Below are 17,910 nucleotides of genomic sequence, written 5' to 3'. Positions count from 1 at the left end.
AGATGAAACACAGGAAGATGGGAATGCAGCAGGAATCCACTGAAAGCTAATTCACTGTGGTGACCTCTGCAGGGATATGCTGAAAGGTACCCTACAAAGTCATACAATTATGGGGAAAAAAGTCATAATTTTAAGATAATAAAGTTGTACAATTATGGAAAAAAGAATAAAGGTCATACTTTTTTAAAATTGGTGTAAGGCCCAGTGTCCTGTAAATTATTTTCAGTGTCCCAGTCCTTATGATAAAATAACGTTGACACACTAAAATACTTTGTATTTTCTTATTTGTGAAAACAATGCTAAAGTTGAAATTGGTTCTTTTTTTTTGTTTTTGTTGTTAAAATTATAGATACTTCCTCATTTCTTCACAATTCTACAACTTTAGTCTTGTACAATTAAGACATTTTATTTTCTTTTTGTTTTAAAACTTTACGACATTATTTTTATTATATATTACGACTTTATTTATTTTTTACTTTTATTTTCATACTATTATGACTTTATTCTGGTAAAATTATGACTTTTTTCCCTCATAATTTTAGGATTTTTTTTTTCTTGAAAGTTTATCTATTGTAATGGTGGCCCCAATACTACGTTGTAAAGCTAGAAAGTAGAAATGGTCCAGTCCCAGGATAATGACATGTTGCTTGCAAACCAGTGGAATAAAATCAATAGTATTAACATTTGCCTGTGTGGGAGCTCTTTAAGTGGAAGATAAGAGAAGACAAACACTTGATCTGCGCTGTTCTACAGTGAAGTCTGAAAAAATTGTGTCACTGTTTTGAAGGGTTTGTGCTTTTTTCCACAATTATCAGTAAACTACATTACAATAAGACAAGAAAGATAAATGCTGAACTACATAAGACAAAACAGTTGCTCAGACTGAAAAATGCTGTTCCTAAAAAAACAATAGTTTAGGCCAAAAACTGACTTTAATTAGCACCTTTTTTGTATTTAAGCCAATCCCTAGTGGGAGTTTTAATTTAAAAAGTGATAACTCTCACTACAATTTAATTAAACTAGATTTTTTACAAGTTTCAAGGTTGCAAAAAATATCTTATAACACTGCAGAAATTTACAACACTCACAATTTACAAATTGATATTAACTTGTCTTAAAAATGTTATATTTATTCTGTTAAATACATATAAAAAAGTGTCACAATTTGTAAAGAATCAGACTTTGGCATCTTACTGACTTGTTAATTATCAGATTCTGCAGACAGCCCTTGTGACTTAACGTAAGTGTTTTTTTGAAAATTTAGCTTTTTGGAAGATCTGTCTAAGGCAAGGTTTTAATCGGATGAAATTGAATTGACTTATACATTATAAAATCCTATGATTTGGATTGGGACATGGTTGTTTTTTTTGTTTTTTTTTACTTAAAACAACTAAATGCCATCACAGCAGACAACCCACATGTAATAAAAAGTGATCAAACAATCATTACAGGCCAATGTGTGGAAACACTTTGAATTTTGCCACATGTGACCATTCTGCGTGGTAAAATGTTCTGATAATGTTCCCTTTGGATTGTTTTTATGTGGGAAAACAACAGTGGGCGGAACTTTAGGAAACTAAAATATGAATCGATTTGCCATTAATTCTTGATGATTTGTTTGTTTTACTCATATTTAATTTACTCTTGAAAAGTTCACCTGCACTTTTCAGTACCCGTGAATTTATCTTTGAGTCACACTGGTAGAGTTTAGGCTAAAGAAGTCCTGGATCAATTTTAGGTTAGTGAATCGGATTGTTCTAAATGAACCAATATTGACAATGAATCATTTCAGCAAGCACAAATTATGATTAGAATCAAATCGTTGTTAAAATGAAGTGTTACACCCTTAGAATATTTTTACCAACTCCATTGAAGTCGTTTCACTTATAGTTTGCGTGTATTGTTACAAGCTGAGTCCATAATAGAAAATAAAACATGACCACGTGCAACTCTTTGACTCTGGATACATCTTATTTCATGTTTTACAAGTTTCTTGTGCCCTGATTAAAGCTATTTTATCAATCAGAAGTCCAATTTTTTGTTTATAGTGGAACCTTATTTTTCTTGAATCTTTAATACTTCCCTTACCTTATTACTATTTGAAGTTATTTATATGACCAAAATCACATCATTTGTATATTTTCTACAAAAATGGCAGTTCTGGAACTTGAATTGGACGTATGCAGAGTTTTCCATTTATCATGGCTCAGCATCAGGAGCTGTTTTCATGAGTTGTTTCATGCATGATTGCTACAAGTGGATTGGATGTCACATCTCAATGAAAGACTGCTGAATCAAATCTCCTGACGGTGTTTTCAATCTTGTCCTCTGATTTGTGTATGACATTGTTTGGGTTTTGCTTATGATGTTTGTGAGTGATAGGTGAATATGTAAACAGCAGGTACATAACCTTTTGAGTTGTGGAAAATGAGGGGAAATATTTTCACGACGGAAACCTATCAGATAATATAACCCTTGGGAAAGTTATCATTTCTTATCATGTTACTTCCTGTCTCCTTCACTCTTCCTGTTCAGTATCAGCTCGTTCGGCATGAACTCCTCTGCCATGTTATGGAAAGAACCTCTCACTGCCCAAGAGCACAGCACAACAGGGCTCCTAAACAACTACAAATTCTCTGCTTTCCCTGCTTGTGAAATAAACCTGCACACCACAACCCTGTGCTTTTCATCTCGACACATATGCACAGAGCAGTTGGTGCAAACCATTGGAGAGAAGCATCATTAATAACATAGCAGGTAACTAGACCAGAGAAAGACACTACGCTGCCATGTGCTATTCCAGATAAGGCGTAGAGCGGGAAAAGCAGAAGATGAGTGGTGTGGGGGACAAAAAGCCTGTTTAGACTGTTGGCTTTGAGCTTACTCTCCCCTGACCCAAGCATGCATCCACACAGATGTGCTATCTGCAAAGGAGTAGATGGTCAAGAGATCAGCTTAGTGCCACTGAACTTCCACTGTAGCTCACTTTCATTTGTAATCTTTATTTATCCAGGAGAGGTAAACTGAAGACGCAAACAGTGTTTTATTAATGTTCAGCTTCAAATTTTCAGAGCTCCACATGAGTCTTAAGGGAGCCCTTCAGACTCCTTCAACTGCACCTTCTGTTCTCTGCAGGTCCTCACTTCCTGGAAGTAAAAGTAAAGTGACATGCTCAGTGGTAGCACAGAAGGCTGTAGGCAGTGTGCAACAATCACTCATTACTCTGTGTGTTGTGAAACCAAATTTAAGTCTAAACATGTCAAATAACATACCAAAATGTTGGAAGGTATTTCAACTAATACAGTATGTTGTGACCATTCTCATCAAAACAATAATATATAATCCACCCAGAATTATTAACAACAGACATTTTAGCTAGGAAATACAAAATCTAAAATAAAATAAAAAGTCTTCAAATTAATTCTTCTACTTTCTATTGCTGTAAGGCTACAGCTAGTTCAATTACAAGTCAACAAAAGCAGCCGATAACGATGAAAAAAAAGTTATTTATGCTTTCATACCTTTGGCGTTTTCAACTTTAAATTATGTGAGGATCCTCCTCAAGAGTTCTGTATCATTCTATTGCTGCAAACTTGCTCCTAAGGTTGCCAAAACCTTTATATAAAAAAGGAGCTGGAAATTACAGACTTGTGAAATTGATATTTTTTGTGATTTGGTGAATTTTTTAAAGTCAAAATAAACATATAATAAACGTTGGTATTGTTAAAGTAATATTTATATTAATACTGATATGAAAAACTGCTGTAAAACTGTTAAAATTCACTATTTTACTATCAACTCTTTATACTCACTGACATTTTTTGTGTGCTCCAAATTACTATGACTAATCAAAATATACTTTTCAAACAATTTTACAATTTTCTACATCATACTTTGTTTTTTGTCCAAACTTTTGACATTTATAAACGGAAAATTGAGCAGTCAAGCCTTTTTACCTCCTGTCACCACCAGAGGTGAACTAGGTGCGTCTGGGGTTAACAGCCAATTAGGCTTGGAAAATAAACAGAAGATTTATTGACATTGCAATATCGGCTTCTGCAATACGTGTTTTGCAAAAGACGGTGCAAATCCCGATAAATGACTACCTTAAATTTGTTTACACATGCATTGACAAAGAAACCATTACGTTTTTAAAAACCTCAAGCGCATATTAATTACATTGTTCTTAAAGTCCCACTTCAATCACCCTCTGAGTTATTGTAAAAGCGCTATCAATGGTCTTTTAATTATGATTAAGCCGTTTTTAGTCAAAATCATAAAAAAACCCTGTGTTGTTTCCCTGGACATAGTTTCTGCAGAGGGACAGATGTCCAATAGAAATTTACCTCCGAGTTGTGGGTACGACCATAGGTGAAGAGTAAGCATGCTCTCATTTACCATCATCCCTTTGTTTACAGTCTCTCCCGCTTACAGCCTCTCACGACCCCAAACTAACATTACCGGTGTAGGTACCATAACCGTTCGGCCTGGAACTTCCGTTTGGGGTCCTTTCGATTGAAGGTAACGTCAAACTACGGTAACCCCACTTGGACAAACTATGTAGCTTCGAGATCTGCTCGGGATCTACAATTTTCATTTCACGTTCCCAAGTTATTTTCCCTCATAACATGTGTCTGACAATATTCTTTGTTATTTATAAAGAAATGTTGCCACAAACCGCTTCTTATTCCAGTTTAAGTTCAGCCGTGGCAGAAAATGTTGTTGGCACGGCTAAATGTTGTTCTTCCAGGTCCGTTCTGACAATAATAAAGCACTGGGCGCACGGATTAAGAAAACTATAAGCTAACATGCATTCAATGATAATCATAACAATAATAAAGGCACGTTTAGAAGACAATCTCGCTCTATGTCGGAGCTCTGTTTGTTTACAACAGTCTTCATTATATTTTCTTCTATGGTAGTATCGTAATTTTTCAAGACCAATCACTATCTGACACGTCATCGGACCAACGTACAGCCAATCACATTGACAGTGACATCAGCATTAGTCCGAGGACCCCGAACGGAAGTTCCAGGCCGAACGGTTATGGTACCTACACCGGTGCAACAAAAATGGCAAGCAATATTGGAGCTATCCAGCTGTTTTGTTATGTTGACTTTTTTTCAAAAAAAACTGTTGAAATGTAATGTAGTGAAATGGAAATTATGTATTCGTTGTCTTTGGTATTTTCTATTTTTTCAAGTATCGCAAGTCTTTTCATCATAGCAATATTGATCACTAATATCAGACATTGCAAGTTTTCCTCATAGCCTGCAACCTGACTCTCAATCCATGGATTTTTTATAAATCTGCTTCTTCCTACCAAGATACTACTAGGTCAAAGACTAGGTACACCCTGGACACTTTGCAATTCCATTGCAGGGCCAGACAGAGACAGACAACCACACACACTCATACACGCTCACACTTAAGGGCCAATTTAGGGTCACAAATTATCCTATGTTGCATGTTTTTGATCTACGGGAGGAAGCAAGAGTGCCTAGAGAAAACCCATACATGCATATGAGGAAAATATGCAAATCTTGTTACTGTGAGCTAACAGTGCTAAGCATTACATTAGCATGCTAAGTTTATATATATTATAGGAGCAACACCACTTGAAATAACAGTAGTGCTTTGGCCTCTTAGATAACTCACACAACTCTGTAGCATCAACTACTTATTATCAATTTTATCTCATATTTCTACCGTGTTTATTCCAGCATAGAAACGATGATAATTTGTCATAGGTAATGTGGGATCCTGTGTTTTACTCAGCACTACTTCAACTTACCATCTTAAAAATATCAGTCCAACTGTGTGATAAAGCGATGACCCATTTTCTTGACACTCTGACAGATAATGTGTGTTATCTCTTTCAGGATTACAGCTGCTTTTTTAGCTCAAAGGAGCAGCTAAGCAAGATTTATAATTTGCAAAGCCTTCAAACTATCATCTGCAAGAAAGATCTTCTACTGAAAGTGTCTCCATCGAAATGAGATGAATACACTTCGGGCAAGGGAACTGACATTTGTAACCACCGTAAGAAGGTCTGTAAATTTCACAGCTTTGTTTCTCGAGCTGTAAATCTTGTTTTTTTCCTGTCAGATTTACTTTATATAAAAGGGCTATTTCTTTTTTATTCTGGCTTTGAAATGCTTTTTGCAACATTTGAGCTTTTGAAATAAAAATATTCAGACACAAACATTGCAGATACTCATATTGTTCCTACCATATATGCAACATGTTGCTATACTGAAGCAACACTGTCAGTGTTAAGCTTATTTTATGACTGGAAACAGAATGATAACAGAATAAAATAACAGAGAAAATGGGAATTGAACCTTTTCTAAAGCTCTTCGTTAAAGGAAAAAATAACACCTCTTTATACTTTCAACCCCACACAAAACTTACCATGCCCTTGTCAGTGCATGAAAGAGACGAAACAAGGTACCTTTTTTGGTATCCACCCCCTCATTACATTAAAAAGGACAATCTCTATTAAGGTTCATGCTGCTATTCTGCACTTATCTGTGCTTGGCTGAATGAACAGCTTAATTCAAAAACATTACCATGCAGAGTGGAGGGCAGGAAGCAGGAGAGAGGAGGATGGAAGTGAGGAAAATGCCTTGGATGCTTAACACCTTGCAAAAGTCTGCCAAGTCAAACATGTAATTCCCCCTACTCCAAAGTCCAATCATTAACCAGCAAACCATGAGTAATTGAAAATGTATGTGTCATTGCATGCATTGTGTAGCAGTCACAGCTTGTGTTGCGGTTTGTGCATGCGTATCTGGTGTTTTAAGAAGTTTGGCACATTTTTCTTTAATCAAAAGCTTGTGTAATTTCTATGAAAAGCTTCAAAGTGCCTGTGGCAAATTTCCGATTTGACTGTTTGTATAGGAATAGATCCAGTATTTGTGGAAATTCCACTAATGATTTTTTCCCCTGCATGGCTAAAGTCCCACTCCAATCATCTTTTGACCTATTTTAAAAGCGTTCCCAGTGGTATTTTAATTAGGATTCAGCTGTTTTTACCCTAAAATCCCAAACACCTATGTTGTTTTTAGGACAAAGTTTCTGCAGAGCGGCAGTAAGTCATTGGACATTTGCCTCTGAGTTGTAGGCAGGGCCGTTGGCGTGGAGTAAGCCTGCCCCTTCTTCCAGACATCCATCTGCGTACATGCTCTCACGCTAGCTTACAGCCTATCACAATGCTAACCAACCAGTGCAACGAGAATGGTAAGCAATATTGGAGCTATCCAGCCATAGAGTTCTGAGTCAGATGCCATCTTTGACTAGTAAAAGAAAGATGTACATGGATCTGTTTGTTTACAAGCGGATGAATCAGAATAGAGTCACTGCTACATGCTTTATCCAGCTGACTTTTTGTCAGCCTCTGATTCATAACAATTTGAATGAAGAAATACTCATAAATGCAATTTTTAGCGTAATTTTCTTTAAATATGTCCTCCGTCATGAGAAACATGCTACAAGACCATGTTAAAAACACCAATCAGCGTGAAAAAGGCAAAGCCTTCTCCCATTCAACAAAGAAGATACCAATCACTTCAGCACAGCCGGTCAACAAAAAAAAAAAAACCTCTGCTGTGTGCTTAGACTCACTGAAAACAGACTTCTTTCATTGGGTCAACAACATATAACTGTTCCTTTGCACACACACCTTGAGAAACCTGAAAACACACACAGAAACACACCCACACAACTACATACACAAACACACACACATATATTTACAACAACCATTTGAGTGTCAACAGCTCTTCTTCATTTCTTCCACACAATCATTTAATTACTCTTTCTGGCATGATGTTTTTCATTTCCTGGATGTGAATCTGCTCTCTCTGTCTAGGAGGGTCTTTTTGTGTGTTTCAGTGAATATCTCTCTTTAGGCGGATGGGCGTCTGTGTTTGAGTGTCTCAGTTTTGATGGCCAGAGACAGGCTTTTCCTCTGGACAGATCTCAGGATACTGAGAAACAACAAGTGCACGCTATTTTTCTGGCAGTTGCTAGTTGCTGTTGGACGCTTTGTTAGATTAGTTCAGAGTCAGGGCTATTGTATATATGTGTGTTTCCCCTGAGCAGGCTGGGGAAATCAGTTCAGCCTGGTCTGGTCTTTTGTTTTTTTTCTGACAAGTGTTTTGGAAAAAACAGAAGGGCCACAGAGAAATGTGTGTTTCTGCTTTTCCCTGTGAGCGGCTTGGGTGGTTTTGCCAAGACAACAACTTATAGAGAGCATTTGTCCATCCAAATTACAAATACAGAAGAGGGATAATTAATTAAAGTCATTTATAGAACTTTGGCCTATAAATATGTTATTTAATAACACTTTAAGTTTGTGCTCTATTTAAACCTCAAGAGAGAGTTTTTACTTAATGGCAAGGTTTGTTTTTGTTTTGGGACCGAGGATATTAAGCAAAGCAATTTCCAAATGTGAAAGTGACTGTGATAAAACTAAAGAAGGAGACCTAATTGTGCAGTATCACTAAGAATTCATGCAATACAATGTCTTAATGTAGTGCAATTTAGCTGCAGGTTGCGCAAATGTATTAGTCACTAATTAAATCTCTCCCCTCTTCTTCACCTCACATTATAACAACAGCAGGTGGAAACAGTATGTGGCTGTCCTGCTCATAATCCCTCTGCTGTCATTCTCATTTTCTTTGGACATTTAGATTGATTTTGGTTTGAACTTCCACGTCACCACCATTGTATGCAGAAGATAGCCGTTTCATTTATGTAGTGCTGGTTAAGTGGCTAAAATTAGTGTCACAACTAGTCTGCTCAACTAACCACAAGCCAGACTTATTAAACCTAAAGACTAAATGCATTAATGAATGGCGGGACATCTGCCTGCAGCATTCCAACAAACAAAATACACAAAAATGAGAACTGCATTGTAATCAAGTTTATCCAACACAGCAAATGAGAAACAACCATTTATAATTGAATCTGTAGTGTTTATTTTTAGCAAATGGCAGAATTTGGAATTTTCTTTTTTCAAACTAAAACATTGTCCACACAACAGTTACACATGAGAGGGAATTCCTGTTGGAGTTAATCCATCACTATCTGTTTGAGATTCAGACTTAATTCCTCACCTTTTGGTCTAATCATGGCACAACTAACCAGTGATTATTTTTGTCGTGTCTTGTCTTACTAATTTGAGTAATTTCTACAATATGTGGACGATATCTTAAAAATGAAAAAAAAAAAAAAAAAAACTGACCATTTGTCTTTATTTTCAAACTGTGCTAAAAGAGAGACTTGGATTTTGTTCATTAATTTTTTGTTTTCTTTTTATGTTTGTTGGCTGGTTTAAACTCGTTATCTTACTAACATTACATCTTTGCTTATAAATCTTTTTTCGTTTCTTACTCTTGCATCTGAAGCACATGGCCTGTCAAACTACTACATCACAAGTACAAGTTTTTTTCAAACTATATGTTTTTGTCTGTACCCGATTCACAATGATTTGAATATACAAATACTCAGAAATACAATTTTTGGCCTAATTTTCTTTATATTTCTTTATATTTCTTTATATATATATATATATATATATATATATATATATATATATATATATATATATATATATATATATATATATATATATATATATATATATATATATATATATGTTGTATTTTCTTTATATGTCCATCATGTGAAAAATGCCACAAAAAAACACCAAAAACATGATTTTCATTAGAGTGGGTCTTAAATACTTTTGTAAATATTGAGCACTGTGCTAATTTTGTTTTTCACTGACCACCTGAACTGAGCGACCAAGGTCGGAGGCAAGTAATTTTCACCATAAATTCATGCAAACTCTGAGAAAAAGGAAAAGAATAGAGTTTAAAAGCCCATTTTTCAAGCTGTGAACATTTGGCACCTTCGCTCCCCTCTGCTCACCAGGGACTGGCACTGATAGAGTGATGCTTGCACGTTTGCCTTCACTTAAAACCTCAAAAATACAAGAACCTGTTTGTGGGCTGTAGCACCTGCAGATCTACTACACATTTTTTGTATTTTCTGGCTTTGGGGTGACATTAAAAGTGGAGAAAAAAATTGAATGCATGACTTCTTAAATTGATTCACTTCTAGGTTATAACAAAAAGCATGCATACGATTCATATGCAGTGTATATTAAATATCTAGTCAGAGCTTGTAAGAGAATCATATTGCATTATTTGATTAAAAAATTCATTTCTGCAATGATGCAGAAAATACATTATTTGCACCTAAAAAAAGTTTACTCATACCTGTAACTTCTTTTTTAGGACTTTTTTTTTTCTATGTACCACTCATTCTTAATGAATGTCTTAATGCTACCTGTTTGAATTAGGAATCTGTATAAAAGTTATCTGTCTTGCCTTAAACAGACAGACTGCTACTTCTTCATCACAGTAATAAAAGTTACTATCAGTAACACAATACATTGTCATGGAATCAATTCCAGGGATGCTCTAAAAGGGCCAAAACTTGTCCAGGTTAGTCATGAATGGTGTGGAGGAGGATTGGAATAAAATGTTATGAGGTCAGATGAAACCAAAATTGAACACCATACCCACTTTGAAGCATGATGGTGGAAATCCTATGGGGCCAGTTGTTCAAAAAGTTTAATCTGGATCAAAATGATCCGAATTTGGAAATCACATTTTTTCCCATGCAGGATCAGGTAATCCATCTTACTTTTATGCCGGTTTTTTAAAGCAACATTGGACTGGATCACCCTGATCCAGATGCACAGTTCTAAAGATTACCAAATCCAGATTACCTGTGCTCTAAATGGGACAACATATCACAACACGGGCTACCAGCTATGTAAAGAACAGGTAGAAGAGCCAACATGGGGTCACTGTAAGAGTTTGTTATTCTGAGACAAAACACAAAAATCACAAACATCCACTTCCATTCATAATTTCTTTTATGACTCCTCATCTGAGTCCCATAAAATAAAAAAACAAATATACATTAACAAATACATTGTGGATATTTTGAACGTCTTAAATGAAATGGCTAAATGTCCAATAGTTAACAAAATAAAGAATGTTCAGGGAGTTTTTTAATCTGAGGAGGAGAGACCCGCATTCTCAAGCTCTGCTTTTAGGAGGCGGATCTGCAGTTCTGCTTTGGTTGTTTTTACTTTACTGAATAGCTTAACTGGTAGCCTATGTCTACTGTATCTACTTCATCACTGTTACAACGGTTACACAAGTCAAGTGCAAAATATAAATAAAAGTATAAACACTAAATGAAACAAATGTATTATTTGACCAATTTTATAGTTTTTCTACATTTCCCTCCTGGAATCCACCTTTAAATCCTACCCCCTGTTGGGATCAGGATAATCCAGTTTTTTTGGATCAAAGTTATCCAAATCCTACTGACAAGTTTTGAACAACACAAACTGAAGGTTTGATCCAGATTAGAACTAGTGTCAGCAGGTAGTTTGTGACTGCTTGCACAGATTGCTGATGGTGGATGAAGGACACCTGTGTGGGAGGGCGTGGTCACATACAGAGCAGGGAGGCTGTCATTCTCTTATAGAGCACCAGTGCGTGGCCAGCGGAAGAAGAGGAGGACTGTTGGAGGCGGTGCGTGGGGTTCCTGACACTTGGGCACAGCCTGCAGCAGGAGGACTGTTGGAGCCTGTATCGTTTGAGTTTGGCCTGCTGCTGGAGCCAGAGACGCGAGGTCCGTGACATTTGGGTGCAACCTGCAAGGTGCAGGCAGGAGGAAGGCTTGGAGCCGGAGGTGCGCAATTCAGGACGCGGAGGCGGCAGAACACTGGCCACAGGTCTTCATCGGGGCGCGGACCAGTAAATCGCTCGCGTGGAGGAGAAGGGAGGCAGCACACCCTCAGGAAGATCTCACACTGCCATTTGGAGACACAGAGGGGTGAACAGGCTTCACCCCTCCTAAAGTTAAGTGTGCCAGCTACACACTGAGCTTCTATGAGCAGCCTGTAGCTCAGTCACCAGTGGATTTTAATTGGGTTTTATATGGATTGACTTTTAACTCCTTTGCATGACTGTTTTTGTGTTTTTAAAACTATTTGTGGATTTGCCTTGTTTTTATTGCATGTGAACTGGTGGCTTGGAGTGCAGGCCTGCTCGTGTGAAGGACTTGGGTGTGGGACGAACATCAAGGCGGACACTTGGACAATGGCATGATATGGACAATTACTACCGCTGTTCTCCTGATGTGTTGGCTTTACATGTGTTTTATGTCATTTTTGTTTTTTAGTTTTTTTACCATTTCTGGTTTTAGACTGTTTTTATTAAAACCTTTTAACTATCAGGGCTTTGGCTGTCTCTGGAGCAACTAGCAAACTCCCCAGCAGATCCCTAAAATTTTTGATTGCTTTGGGGCTTCACCCCCACCCCTCTGACACTAGGATTGGATTCTGTGATCTAATCTGATTTCAGGTTCCTTCTTTCCCTTTTGAACAACCCATTTTCAAGATTTGACCCAATCCGATCACCAAAATCCGATCAGTTTACCTTTGAACAACTGGCCCATGGGCCTGCTTTTCTGCAAAGGGGACAAGACAGCTGATCCATATGAAGGTTCTGGAGTGGCATAGCTATCCAACTGAAAATCTGTGGAGGGTGTTGAAAGTCCACGTTTCCATAACATCTATCAGTTGAGCCTCAGCTCTTAGACATATGGCTTCATATTTGCCATCAATTTTGTACTGAAAGACTTTGGCTGACTCAGAGATTGAAAGGTGTCCAGCTTTTATGATTATAAAACCAAACTAAAGGTTACTCCTACACACCACAGTGCTGAGAGCTGGTTGTTACCCAGGTGGTGCTGTGCAATCTGTTCAGACATCTTAATCGTGTTCTCATTTGCCTGTTTTTTTTTTTTAGATTTAGCTTTCAGTTAGCATTTCATGCAATGAAGTGAATCTCCCCCTGTACCAAACCAAATTTCTTATTTTTCTTCTTGAACTGTTGAGGTATTTCACGTTAATTTTTGATCAAAAATTTTCTTTCATCTTTTGACAGAATGTTAAAAGAAAACTCGAAAGATAAAAAGAGAACTTTTATTGCTCATTGGAAGTCTACTTTTATCTCTCCAAACTCATTATCTTAAGCATTCACTCTTGAACAATAATTAATTTTAGTAACTTTTTTATGTGAAGATAAGAAAATTAAAGAGGCTGACGTTCAAATCCAATAACGTCAATGAGATCAGAGACTGTAAGCGTAACACAAGCCAGTCAGTGGAAGCATGCATTGCATTGTTTAAAACTATATACTTTGAAAGAGTTGTAGGTCATTTCCATCAGATTCCTTTCCCATCGCCTCCACTAATACAATTTCAGTATTTTTTTCATGAAATGATTTCCTCTATAAAAATAAGGAAATAGATCATTAGTAGCCAAAAACTTATTCACCATTGCAAAAACATTAACACAGTACTTTCTACACAATCATTGATAACAAAGAATGACCTTCCATTGTATTCGCTAATATCACACTTGAGTCAAAGCAATTTTACATTTTTTTTTTCCACTGCAAAGTTTACTCAAGACAAAAACTAAATTGCTAAAAAGTGAAAATGTGAGGCTAATTACAAGATGTGAGGTTTTCCTGCTGTTGCTTTGGAAGAGGTTGCTAATTAGCAAGCTCTAAATTTGTTTGTAGTTTGTTAAAAGGTTCTTGTGTTGAAAAATTTGCTGATGTGCTTGAACAAAGGAAAACTAACAATGCTTCAAATAGTACTTATTGTGTTTAATTTATGTCACAGGCTTTTATATGAATAAACAGGATCCCTGTGCCACATTCCAACAAGCAGGCCTGGCCAAATACTGCATGGCATAAAGACAGGAATGTGTCACACATTTCAAGTTCAGCAATAAACAATTGCAGCTTTACTAAATGACATGCATTCCAACCACTATTAACAGTTCTTTGTTGTTGTGATTTTGTTCTTTCTTAGTTAGTAGCCATCCATCTTTGTTACCTTCTCATTGCAGGTCGTAGAGATGATGGAGCCTATCTCAGCTGTTAAAGGGCATCACAGGGCATCATAGGCTGGACATCACGGCAGTTTTTTACAATGTTGTATTTTAAATTTGTCTGATTGCTAAAAGTAATCAGTTTGTTGTTTATTTAATTGTATTTCGTACCTTTTTTGTCGCACTTCTTCTACACTGCTTTTGTGAATAACAAACTGGGTTTTGATGATGTTACATCATGTGTTACTATGGTTAAAACCTGACTTTGATAAATTAGGGACTCTGATTTGGTAGTGATGTGTAGTCTGTGTGTAGTCTGTGACATGATCAGTAGTCTGTAAGGTATTATTAATTCTGCAATATCAGAGACATGGGCCACAACCCCCCCAGTGCTTAAGCCTTGCAGAGCACTCCACTTCCTTCTAAATTGTTTTCAGACATTTGGGATTATTGTAAACCACTCTTTGTTCTCTAGCCACTATACTGTAACCCTGTTTTCTCAAGTATCTGTTTGTACTTTATTTCTCCATTTGAAGAACTACAAATTAGATGGTATCATTATTGTGCGCAATTCCTCACTGTTTCCACAAGAAAAAACAAAAACATTATGCAAATGAGGGGTGTGTGGTTGCCATCTTTGCAATGCTAAAACTCCTTAACAAAACAACTTAATGTAATTAAGTTTAAAACTATGGTTTCTTTATCAGTAATGGTACCTTGCAGCGCCATAGATGGTGCTGCCAGGTACCATTGTGGTTAGCCATATATTTCTAAAACCACTGTACCTAGAGAACCAAAATTTGGTCAGTATGTTGTCTATGTGGTCTTGTATTACTTGTAAATAATCTAGCTCCTGTTGTCAATTTATAGAGAATTTCCCACTTCACCACTTCTTACTCCTGAATGACAAATCAAATGCTACGTTCACAGCGGGCACGCATGCGTTCCTGAACGTGCTTTCAGCATCACACTGGATTGTTGGTACATGATGCCAGCACTGGGCACAAACCACAATTATTAATTTCACTTCCATGATCAGTGGTTCCATGATCAGTGGATCAAATGGTTGGCACTTTAAAGAGGGTCATCATCACTACCAAATCAGAGTCCCTAATTTATCAAATTTCAGTTTGGTTTAACTTTTAAGGTGCGTTCAATGAATGTGTGTTTCTTACATAAAGTGAAAAATGGTCTTAGAAACTTGTACACATGAACAAGAATTCTGAACACGTGCTGTGATGTCATCATACTATTAGCAGCATCTTTTGTGTGATTGATGAAAGCATTGATTTCAGCAGACATAATTCTTTTGACGGAATTACAATTCTAGTTATAGATAAAAGTCAGTTTATTTTCTTTTAGCAAAATCAAAATTCTTAAAAGGAATTTTTTTTCCTACTAGCTTGATTTTTTCTCTAAGGGAAAAACCCATATGTTTGAAAATAATTTGGAAAACACATTTTGTATTGATTCTAAGTAAGTTAACAAAACTCCTTCAAGAGCAGCTTTCAAGTACACCAAAGGGTTGGTGGGTCTGAAGTAAACCCTTAACCCTTTTACCCTGTCCTGCCTACATATGTGCCTATACCACCCACATGTGTACTGTTGCTACCGCATAGACATGCTCCTATATCATCCTTTTACATCACTGTAAAAGGATTAAGTGATATGGTCACATCCAATTTGTACTTCCATGTTGTTAAGATGGTTGGTAAGGAGAATTAGAGCCTCATGTAAACGTCACTATGATAAAGTAAATACCGCTGTGCAATAGTTTTAATATAAATAATATAATATCACACTTGAATGCATTTCCTTAATGTAAAGTTGGTTCTTTCCTCTAAAACACAGGTTTCAAATAGAACCTGACAAACAATAAACACAAGTTTGTGTTTATTTGTTCTTACAAGTATTTGGGACAGCCTCATTAGGCCTAAATTTTAGCCTATAAGAGACAAATCTGCTCTTAAACCCTCTCGGGCTGTGTGAAGCGTTTCCTCTCTCAAAGCTTTATCTTTATCACATTTTAAATCCCCTTTGAACAACATCTCTAACCAATTTTTATCTGTAGATATTCCAACATAATAGGTGTTATGCTATCTTGATTCTAACAATGACAAAACGAGACATTTCTTTGTGAAAATCCAAATTTGTTGTAATTCCACTCAAAACTAAGTTGGTTTTAACATGTGATTTTTTCATTACATCCTAAACAGGAATCAGAAAAAAAAGTTGTTGTTTTGTTTACAGACAGATAGCAGTACTTAAATGGTTTTGATGTTCATAATTCCATCTGCAATCATCTGTGTCTGAGATATGTTCCAGCAGACCTGTTGTTGAGTTACCCACATTTAGTTTGTTGGGAGCACAGCAGTTTGACTCAACTTGTTTTCTTATGAGATCTTTTTGTAGAACTAGAGACTTCATTCAAAAAAAATTAAAGATGTGTCGATATCAGAAAAGTTCCTTAATCCAAGATATGTAAGGGTTAATGCTCTTTGAGGTGTGAGTGTCTCTGAGTGTTATTTTAACATATTAATCTTAATGCTTAAGGTTTTCCATAATATAGTTAATGTGTTTTTTACCTGTCATTAGTCCATCACATCTCTAATTTAAATGCACAGTTTGGGAATGGGAATCAATCTTATTTAAGCCATTGCTGTCATGAACAGTTTGTTATAAGAAAAATATGATTATGCTCTTTTGGAGCATTCCCTGCATGCACTACAATAGATAATATATAAAAGCTGAACAAAAACTCTACAAATTCCCTTGTTTTGAGTGGATTACTTCTGTCCTTAATTAATTCAAGTTGCAGGTAGTGATGGTCTCCTGTGCAGCACTTGGTATTTTAATTATCACATTCATTCATCAGTGTCTTACAGTCTCCTCTGTGGCACATTAGTGAGCAACTAAATATGTTTTTCTTCACAAAACCAATACGGCTGGTGCAGAGATTTCCGCTGTTACCCTTTATGGTGAGTCACAGTCATAACAGTTAGTCTGGTCTCACTTTGACTAAATGTCAGCCGCCCAGCCTGGCAGAGAAATAGTTAAGTCATCAGTGAAAAGCAACAGTAGGTGGTGATTGGTGGCAAAAGGTTCCTGAAAAGAACCTTCATGCATAAAAGTGCAGGATGGGTGATTTTCTCCCTGGGGATCGCAGCGTGAGCCTCATCCAGGGGTGAATGGGATTGAGCCGAACGTGATTGGATGGGTTGAAACAGGGTCTAATGTTGCCTGTGTGTGTGAGTTTGTGTGCGCGCGAGTGAGAAACATTAAGTTGGCTTATGTGCACCACCATCCCCACCCATCCTTTGATCAATAACACTGATTGCTTCAATATTATCACCTCTTACACACAGCAATACCACTCACAAAAAAGGTTTAAAGCTGTGCCCAGGCTGATCTTAATCATCAGCGAGCCTCAGTGACAGTAGATGTGCACTTCTGTGGGTGCGCACATTCTTCTAGACTGCTGCTTCCTCACAGTCTTCTCCAAGTCAGAAAATAAAAAGAGAAACAAATTCATCTGCTACTTTTGCTGGGATATGTCCAACATCTAAAGATTGGCTCTTTATGTGTTTACATAAGCAATATTTTAAATAACATTGTGAATTAATGAGACAGCAATATGTGTAATGTATGAGGGTGACTTAGAGAGAAAAAAAGTCAGCTATGGCTTAGAACCCAAAGGCGAGATGAATGAGTTTCATAGTATTCGCTAAAAAATTAGGAGCAATGAATCACAGTTAATGGCAATGGGAAAGTGCTTCAGTATGAATAATAACTACCAAGCAATTATGAGGCAGCCCACAAAAACAACAACTTAATCTACTTTTAACAGTAAAAGATCCATACATGTCACTAAATTCCAAAACTACTACTGAAAAAAGACAGATTGTAATAT

General features: G+C 36.6%; 1 protein-coding gene across 4 annotated transcripts in view; it reads right to left on the bottom strand.

Moving 5' to 3' along the window:
- Positions 1–17,910, bottom strand: part of cntnap2a (contactin associated protein 2a) — a 365,138-nt gene that overhangs the window by 203,990 nt on the left and 143,238 nt on the right. The gene's annotated exons all lie outside the window — the stretch shown is intronic.

The sequence above is a fragment of the Oryzias latipes genome, chromosome 20, assembly GCF_053564925.1.
Source record: "Oryzias latipes strain Hd-rR chromosome 20, Olatipes_Hd-rR_3.1".
NCBI lineage: Eukaryota > Metazoa > Chordata > Actinopteri > Beloniformes > Adrianichthyidae > Oryzias > Oryzias latipes.
The sequence above is the reverse complement of the archived record's forward strand: the minus strand, read 5'-3'. Positions and strand labels throughout refer to the sequence as shown.